At 45.6% G+C, this 9,981-nt stretch overlaps 1 pseudogene; it reads right to left on the bottom strand.

Annotated features, from left to right (window-relative positions):
- Positions 1 to 8,279: 8,279 nt before the first annotated feature.
- Positions 8,280 to 9,678, bottom strand: LOC101151838 (argininosuccinate synthase-like; annotated as a pseudogene).
- Positions 9,679 to 9,981: the final 303 nt, after the last annotated feature.

Below are 9,981 nucleotides of genomic sequence, written 5' to 3'. Positions count from 1 at the left end.
CCAGGATGTCTTTGCCTCAGCCCAATTGTCCAAATTGTAAATGGACTTAGCAGCCCTTTTGAAATAAAGACAAATGGGCCACTTAAAACTTCTCTAATTTCTTGTGAAAAGACAAACTCTTACTTATGCCAATTTGTTTCTTCTTCTCTTTTCTAATTTCCCTGCTTTTCAAGGCCACTTTGTACAGATGTAAAGAGGAGGTGGCATTCTATAAGCAGGAAGAATAAAATGTCCATAATGAAAGTCCATACTGGCTTTCCAAAAGGGTTACATAAAAGCAAAACAAAACAGAAAGTTAAAATAAAAGGAAGGACAAAGTTATTTTGTTAGGTGAAGACTAACAAAAAACAAAATGTGTTACAATATTTAGTTAAACATATAAAAATTAAAAAGCAAAGAATTAAACTAAGAAGGGTTTATTGAGAAAAGGTAGGATCCTCCAAGAAGATAAAAGTTACAAACCTTCATGCCCCAAGTGACATAGAGCCAAAATACATAAAGGAAATACTGTTAGGAATGCTTTGAGAAAACAAAAAAGGGAGGACAAATGTGCAATTGTAGCAAACTGTAACATATCTGTCAGAATTGATCTGCTGGGTGCAGTGGCTCAGACCTGTAATCACAGCACTTTGGGAGGCCGAGGTAGGCAGATCCCCTGAGGTCAGGAGTTCAAGACCAGCCTGGTCAACATGGTGAAACCTTGTCTCTACTAAAAATACCAAAATTAGCTGGGCATGGTGGCACATGCCTGTAGTCCCAGCTACTCTACTCGGTAGGCTGAGGCAAGAGAATCGCTTGAACCAGGAGGCAGAGGTTGCAGTGAGCCGAGGCTGTGCAACTGCACTCCAGCCTGGGTGACAGAGTGAGACTCAATCTAAAAAAAAAAAAAAAAAAAGAAAAGAAAATTGATGTATCAGTTCCAAGTACTCAAAATTTAAATAAGAATATGAGACATTGCAAATTAAAATATCCAATTAGTAAGAATGATTTAACAGCTATATTCTTAACTATGTTCTCAATGAACAGAAAATTATGTTTTTGTTTTTTTGCCTTTCGGCCAGAACCACCGTCTTCCAGTAATTCGGCAAAATGACGAACTTCATGCACATCCGTGTGAAGAGACCACCAAACAGGCTTTGTGTGAGCAATAAAGCTTTTTAACCACCTGGGTGCAGGCGGGCTGAGTCCGAAAAGAGAGTCAGAGAGGGGAGATGGGGTGGGGCCGTTTTATAAGATTTGGGTAGGTAAAGGAAAATTACAGTCAAAGGGGTATTGTTCTCTGGCGGGCAGGAGTGGGGGTCACAAGGTGCTCAGTCGGGGAGCTTTTGAGCCAGGATGAGCCAGGAGAAGGAATTTCACAAGATAATGTCATCAGTTAAGGCAGGAATAGGCCATTTTCATTTCTTTTGTGGTGGAATGTCATCTGTTAAGGCAGGAACCGGCCATCTGGATGTGTATGTGCCGGTCACAGGGGATATGATGGCTTAGCTTGGGCTCAGAGGCCTGACATTCCTGCCTTCTTATATTAATAAGAAAAATAAAAGAAAATAGTGGTAAAGTGTTTGGATGGCGAAAATTTTGGGGGATGGTTTGGAGAGATAATGGGCGATGTTTCTCAGGGCTGCTTCGAGCGGGATTAGGGGCGGCGTGGGAACCGAGAGTGGGACAGATTAAGCTGAAGGAAGATTTTGTGGTAAGGGGTGATATTGTGGGACTGTTAGAAGAAACATTTGTCATTTAGAATTATTGGTGATGGCCTGGATATGGTTTTGTATGAATTGAAAAACTAAACGGAATAAGAGAAGGAGGAAAACAGGTATTAAAGGTCTAAGAATTGGGAGGACCCAGGACATCTAATTAGAGAGTGCCTAAGGAGATTCAGCATAGTCCTGCCAGCAAATATTATTTATTTACTTCAAGAGTTAAGAGTGGCAGTTTGGGGATAGCACCAGGAGATATCAGCTGTGATGGCTTGGAGAAACAGTGTAAACCGACGGTGTAAACAAGAGCAGGGCATGTATGAGTAGTTGAGAACGGTGAATAGGAGTATGACTAGACAGAAGATAGTAGGGATGACAAGTGTTTTGGGGAACAGTCCAAGTTGGTCTGGTGTCTGAAACGAGACTGGGGCCTAATAAAAAGGAACGTCTATACAGGATCTCAAATGGGCTGTACCTTGTAGCATTCCGAGGACAGGACCGAATTCTGAGAAGGGAAAGTGGTAAAAGTATTGTCCAGTCCTTTTTAAGTTGGTGGCTGAGCTTGGTGAGGTGTGTTTTTAAAAGACCATTAGTCTGTTCTACCTTTCCTGAAGACTGAGGACTGTAAGGGATATAAAGGTTTCACTGAATACTAAGAGCCTGAAAAAATGCTTGGCTAATTTGACTAATAAAGGCTGGTCCGTTATCAGACTGTATAGAGGTGGGAAGGCCAAACCAAGGAATTATGTCTGACAGAAGGGAAGAAATGACCGTGGTGGCCTTCTTACACCCTGTGGGAAAGGCCTCTACCTATCCAGTGAAAGTGTCTACCTAGACCAAGAGGTATTTTAGTTTCCTGAATCGAGGCATGTTGAGTAAAACTAATTTGCCAGTCCTGGGTGGAGCAAATCCTCGAGCTTGATGTGTAGGGAAGGGAGGGGGCCTGAATAATCCCTGAGAAGTAATAGAATAGCAAATTTGCCAGTCCTGGGTCGGGGCAAATCCCTGAGCTTGATGTGTAGGGAAGGGGCGGGGGGGGCCTGAATAATCCCTGAGGAGTAGTAGAATAGCAGATGGAACACTGAGAAGTTAGTTCCTTGAGGATAGATTTCCACGATGGAAAGCAAATGAGAGGTTCTAAGAGGCGGGCTAGTGGCTTGTACTATATAGCATAGCCTGCCTTTGCTGGTGTGTAGCAATTAGGCCTGGTGAAACTGCCATCAATAAACCAAGTATGATCAGGGTGAGAAACAGGGAAGAAGGAAATGTGGGGAAATGGGGTGAACGTCAGGTGGATCAGAGAGATGCAGTCATGAGGGTCAGGTGTGGTATCAGGAATAATGTGGGAGGCCGGATTGAAGTCTGGGCCAGGAACAATGGTAATTGTGGGAGACTCAACAAAGAGTGAGTACAGCTGAAGGAGCCGGGGAGCAGAAAGTGTATGCATCAGGTGTTAGGAAGAAAATAGATTTTGGAAATTATGAGAGCTGTAGAGAGTGAGTTGAGCATAGTTTGTGATTTTAAGGGCCTCTAAAAGTATTAGGGCGGCAGCAGCCACTGCATGGAAACATGATGGCCAGCCTAAAACAGTAAGGTCAAGCTGTTTGGACAAAAAGGCTACAGGACGCGATCCCGGTCCTTGTGTAAGAATTCCGACTGCACAGCCCTGCACTTCAGCTGTGTGTAATGAAAAGGGTTGAGATGAGTCAGGGAGAGCTAGGGTGGGGGAAGTCTCTAAAGCTGTCTTCAAGGAATGGAAAGAGGAGTGGGGAAAGGATTTAGGATCTATGGGGTCAGCTAGGTTTCCTTTTGTGAGTTTATATAACGGTTTTGTTAGGATGGCAAAACCAGGTATCCAAAGGCAAAAATATTCAACCATGCCCAGGAAGGAAAGGAGTTGTTGTTTTGTAGAAGGGATTGGGGTTTGGGAGATTAGCTGGACATGATCAGCAGGGAGAGCACATGTGTTTTTATGAGAATTATGCCGAGATAGGTAACAGATGAGGGAGAAATTTGGGCTTGACTGAAGTAATGAGGGCTGTCTGTGAAGACTTGTGGCAGTACGGCCCAGGTAATTTGCTGAGCCTGATGGGTGTCAGGGTCAGTCCAAGTGAAAGCGAAGAGAGGCTGGGATGAAGGGTGCAAAGGAATAGTAAAGAAAGCATGTTTGAGATCCAGAACAGAATAGTGGGTTGTGGAGGGAGGTATTGAGGGTAGGAGAGTATATGGGTTTGGCACCATGGGGTGGATAGGCAAAACAATTTGGTTGATAAGGTGCAGATCTTGAACTAATCTGTAAGACTTGTCTGGTTTTTGGACAGGTAAAATGAGGGAATTGTAAGGAGAGTTTATAGGTTTTAGAAGGCCATGCTGTAACAGGCGAGTGATAACAGGCTTTAATCCTTTTAAAGCGTGCTGTGGGATGGGATATTGGCATTGAGCAGGGTAAGGGTGATTAGGTTTTAATGACATGGTAAGGGGTGCATGATCGGTCACCACGGAGGGAATAGAGGTATCTTATACTTGTGGGTTAAGGTAGAGGGTTACAAGAGGAGGACGCAAAGGAGGCTTTGGGGGATTGGGAAGAAGGGGGGCAATGAGATGTAGCTGTAGTCCAGGAGTAATCAGGGAAGCAGATAATTTAGTTAAAGTGTCTCAGCCTAATAAGGGAACTGGGCAGGTGGGGATAACTAAAAAGGAGTGCTTAAAAAAGTATTGTCTAAGTTGGCACCAGAGTTGGGGAGTTTTAAGAGGTTTAGAAGCCTGGCCGTCAATACCCACAACAGTTATGGAGGCAAGGGAAACAGACCCTTGAAAAGAAGGTAATGTGGAGTGGGTAGCCTCTGTATTGATTAAGAAGGGGACGGACTTACCCTCCACTGTGAGAGTTACCTAAAGCTCGGCGTCCATGATGGTCTACGGAGCTTCCGAGGCGATCGGGCAGCGTCAGTCTTCAGCTGCTAAGCTGAGAAGATCTGGGAAGGAGTCAGTCAGAGAGCCTTGGGCCAGAGTTCCAGGGGCTCTGGAGTGGCTGCCAGGTGAGTTGAACAGTCCGATTTCCAGTGGGGTCCCGCACAGATGGGACACGGCTTAGAAGGAATCCCAGGCTGTGGGCATTCCTTGGCCTGGTGGCCAGATTTCTGGCACTTGTAGCAAGCTCCTGGGGGAGGTGGTTCTGGAGGATGCCTGGCACTGCAGTTTAGGCATTTGGAAGTTCTCGTGTGCTGGAGATGTGGGTGGGGTTTGTCTCACAGTGGAGGCAAAGAATTGCAACTCAGAAATATGTTGCTATTTGGCTGCCTCTACTCTATTATTGTACACCTTGAAGGCGAGGTTAATTAAGTCCTGTTGTGGGGTTTGAGGGCCAGAATTTAATTTTTGGAGTTTTATTTAATGTTGAGAGAAGATTGGGTAATAAAATGTATATTGAGAATAAGACAGCCTTTCGACCTTTTAGGGTCTAGGGCTGTAAAGCATCTCAGGGTTGCTGCCAAATGAGCCATGAACTGGGGTGGATTTTTTTATTTGATGAAAAAGAGCCTAAATGCTATCTGATTTGGGATAAAGAAAAGGAGCATTAACCTTGACTATGCCTTTAGCTCCAGCCACCTTTTTAAGAGTAAATTGCTGGGCAGGTGGGGGAGGGCTAGTCATGGAAAGAAACGGTAAGCCGGACCGGGTGTGAGGAGGGGAGGTGATAAAAGGATTATAGGGTGGAGGAGCGGAGGCTGAGGAAGAATTGGGACCTAGCTCAGCCTGGCGAGGAGGGGAGAGGTCAAATGGGTCTATAGAAAAGGAAGATTAGAAAGACTCAGTGACGCTTGGGGTTGGGACTGAGGGGACAGGTGGGAGGGAAAGAAGGAGGATTTGGGAGGAATTGCACTGGGAACAGAGACTAGGGAGGGAACGAAGTGTGAAAAATGCCTGGACGTAAGGCACCTCAGACCATTTGCCCATTTTTTGACAAAAATTATTTAGGTCTTGTAGGATGGAGAAATCGAAAGTGCCGTTTTCTGGCCATTTACAGCCATTGTTAAGTTTGTATTGGGGTCAAGCGGCATTGCAGAAGAAAATAAGACACTTAGATTTTAGGTCAGGTGAGAGTTGAAGAGATTTTAAGTTCTTAAGAACACAGGCTAAGGGAGAAGAAGGAGGAATGGAAAGTGGAATCTTGCCCATAGTGAAGGAGGCAAGCCCAGAGAAAAGACAGTAGAGACACGGAGAAGGAGTGGGGGGTTCTTGCCCTCCAGAAAAGCAGAGAAGCGGTCGGGGTGCAGAAATAAGGGGTTGGGGCACAGAGATAAGAGGTCGGGGCATGGAAATAAGGGATTGGGGTGCAGAGATAAGGGGTCAGGGCATAGAAATAAGGGATCAGGGCACAGAGATAAGGGGTCGGGGTGCAGAAATAAGGGATTGGGGCACAGAGACAAGGGGTCGAGGTGCAGAAATAAGGGATTGGGGCACAGAGATAAGAGGTCAGGGTGCGGAAATAAGGGATCGGGGCACACAGATAAGAGGTTGGGGTTCCTGCCCCTCCCCTAGAAAAGTGGGACTTGCTGCTAAGGGTGAAGGAGAAGGGGTTGAGGGGTTCTTGCTCCTCCCCCAGAAAAGTGGAGAAGGGATAGAGACATGGAGAGAAGGGGTTGGGGTTCTTGCCCTTCCCCCAGAAAAGTGGGACTTGCCGCTAAGGGTGAAGGACCAAGGCAGGCATCCCTGCGTGGTCTGACACCTCTGAAACATGGGTGAATAATCAGAGAGGTGTCCCTGCAATGATTAAGCACCAAGGGAAGGCTGCCTTCCCAGTCCATGACTGGAGCTGGAGTTTGGGGTCCACGGATAAAACATGTCTCCTTTGTCTCTACCAGAAAATGAAAGTAATTGAAATTAAGAGAAGGGAGAGATAGAAGTGTGGTGCCAAGATTGAAAGGAGAAAGAGGTTGAGGGATAGTGAGGGAGGTTGGAGAAGAGAGTAAAAAGAGGCTGCTTACCAGATTTGAAATTGGTGAGATGTTTCTTTGGCTGGTTGGTCTGAGGACCTGAGGTTGTAGGTGGATCTTTCTCACGGCACAAAGAGCAGGAGGACAGGGGATTGATCTCCCAAGGGAGGTCCCCTGATCCGAGTCACGGCACCAAATTTCATGTGTGTCTGTGTGAAGAGACTACCAAAAAGGCTTTGTGTGAGCAATAAAGCTTTTTAATCACCTGGGTGCAGGTGGGCTGAGTCCGAAAAGAGTCAGAGAAGGGAGATAGGGGTGGGGCCATTTTATAAAATTTGGGTAGGTAAAGGAAAATTACAGTCAAAGGAGGGTTGTTCTCTGGCGGGCAGGAGTGGGGGTTACAAGGTGCTCAGTCAGGGAGCTTTTGAGCCAGGATGAGCCAGGAGAAGGAATTTCACAAGATAATGTCATCAGTTAAGGCAGGAACAGGCCATTTTCATTTCTTTTGTGGTGGAATGTCATCTGTTAAGGCAGGAACTGGCCATCTGGATGTGTATGTGCCGGTCACAGGGGATATGATGGCTTAGCTTGGGCTCAGAGGCCTGACAACGAACACAAAGGGAAAGAGGAGAGGCACCCAATATATGTTCTCTAGGCCTTTTAGAAAATGTGGAGTTGTTCCTTTGGCCATGTATATGTGAATCTATGAGAAAGGTGATATCGTAGACATCAAGGGAATGGGTACTGTTCAAAAAGGAATGCCCCACAAGTGTCACCATGGCTAAACTGGAAGAGTCTACAATGTTCCCCAGCATGCTGTTGGCATTGTTATAAACAAACAAGCTAACGGCAAGATTCTTGCCGAGAGAATTAATGTGCACATTGAGCACATTAAGCACTCTAAGAGCTGAGAGAGCTCCCTGAAATGCGTGAAGGAAAATGATCAGAAAAAGAAAGAAGCCAAAGAGAAGGTACCTGGGTTCAAATGAAGCACCAGCCTGCTGCACCCAGAGAAGCACACTTTGTGAGAACCAATGGGAAGGAGCTATGAGCTGCTGGAACCTATTCCCTATGAATTCATGGCATAATAGGTGTTAAAAAAGAAAAAAAGACCTCTGGGCTGTTTTTTGAATAGCCTTGAAAAATATATAACTCTGGACCAAACATTGGGCTAGTTAAAAAACTCAGTAGATTCTAGGGAAATATACTAAGTTACGTTCTTTGATAATAATCAAATATAACTTAAAAATTAATATTAAAAGGTATTATATGTCTATGTTTAAGTCAGACATACAACTGAAATTTAAAAATAGTTTTCTAAGCAAATCGTGGTTTGCAGATTTTAAAAAGCTCAATTACCAGTTAATTGTAAATAAATGATTATCAGAAGCCCATGTGCTATCAATAGGATATGGCCAAAGATACAGAGAGAAACACATTTGTTACTAAATAGTAATGATTAAAAAATAAAAGCAAAACAAGACAAAGAAAGGAAGTGATCAATAAAGATATGAGAAGAAATCAATAAAATAAAAAGGAAATTAATAGTTCTTTTTTTCCTTTTAATTGTAATTTTATAGCTCCCCACTCCATCTGCCCCCCCCCCTTCCCTTCAATGATGACGTTTGCAGGTTTCAGGGGGACCAGGGAACAAAGCTGGAGCCTGGCAGCCCCACTATGCTGCCAGCCGGGGAGAGCAAGTCACAGTTACAAATTATCGCAATAATTAGCGCCTGTACTTGGGGGATCTGCAAATTGAGGAGGCCCCAACTCCTCATTGTACAGGGGTCTATTTGGCAGTGACCTTGCTCTGGAGACGATGATATTCCCTCAGCCTGAGGGAATTGATGTTGATGAACCTGATGGCATCAATTGGCTCATAATCATCCTGCACTTTCATGCTCACCAGCTCCTCGCTGTAGAGAGACAGTGGGTACTCCCAGCTGAGGATGTACACCTGGCCCTTGAGGACGGACACCTGCACTTTCCCTTCTACTCGCTCCTGGAACTTGGCGATGCAGTGACAGACAAATTCACACTCTGGGCTGTGCCAGAAACCGGTATACACCAGCTCAGCAAATTCCAAGCCCAGGCCTTGTTTGATTTTGCGCACTTCCAGGTCCATGGTGAAGGCCTTGATGTCTAAATGAGCGTGGTAAAGGATGGTGCCTGCTGGGGTATCCTAGATACCTTGGGACTTCATTCCAATGAAGCGGTTCTCCACGATGTCAGTATGGCCACGCCCTGCTTGCCCGTGACTTCGTTTAGGTACATGAAAAGGAGGTACCAAGGTACCAAGGAGGTCTGGTGGGTGGTGCCATCCTTGACGTTGGTCACCTTCACAGGGACCCCGTTTCGGAACTCGAGAATATCAGGGATGTTGGGGGCTTTGGCCAGGTCCTGGGTCTTCGTGTAGAGACCTGGAGGCACTTAGTTCTTGGGGTTTTCCGGGATTCCAGCCTCAAAGCTGATGTGCATGAGGTTCTGTTCCATGCTCCATGGCTTCTTGGAAGTGACCAGGATGGGAATCCAGTGTTGCTTTTGTGTATTCTTCCATCAGGTCATTGAAGGCCTTGAACCAGTTGTAGAACTTGGGCATCCTCCAGGGAGCAATGACCTTTATCTGGGGGGGGGGGCCAGTGAGTAGCAGGTGAGTTCAAATCAGAACTGATCGGTCCCCTTTCCCGTGGCACCGTGGGACACATACTTGGCCCCCTCCTGCTGGACAATTTCCATTTGTTTGCAGGCAATGCAGGGCCTGGCAAGAGAGATGCCCAGGAGGCAGTGGTCCTCATACAGTGCCCTGGACTGGATGGCCGGCCAGATGAACTCCTCCACAAACTCCCTGCTGGCATCCTCAATGAACACCTTTTTGGCCCCAAGCTTCGGTGCCTTCTTCCTGGCTTCCTCGAAGTCTTCCTTCTGACCAATGTTGGCTAGATAGGCAATTATGTCATAGCCTTGTTCCTTCGGCCACATGAGGATGCAGGAAGTGTCCAGGCCCCACTGTAGGCCAGAACCATGGAGTCTTTGCTGGACATAGCGTCTAGGATTGGAAGCACTAGTTGCCGGCATCTGGAATCTGTCTTCATGGTGCAGGGAACCACTCAGGCTTGGGCAGCAGTGGCAGGTGACAGAGCAGTGGAAATTAATAGTTCTTAAAAGGAAACTAAATGCTTATTCTTTGAGTATAATAAAACTAAACAGACAAACTTTGTTAAGATTGATCAAGAAAAAAAGGAAGAAGGGACACACACATAAACTCATTAGGAAGGGAAATAGAATATAAATACAATCAAGAACATTTAAAAATTAAAAAGAATAATATGTTAAGCTTTATGAAA

The sequence above is a fragment of the Gorilla gorilla genome, chromosome 13, assembly GCF_029281585.2.
Source record: "Gorilla gorilla gorilla isolate KB3781 chromosome 13, NHGRI_mGorGor1-v2.1_pri, whole genome shotgun sequence".
NCBI classification, from domain to species: domain Eukaryota; kingdom Metazoa; phylum Chordata; class Mammalia; order Primates; family Hominidae; genus Gorilla; species Gorilla gorilla.
The sequence above is the reverse complement of the archived record's forward strand: the minus strand, read 5'-3'. Positions and strand labels throughout refer to the sequence as shown.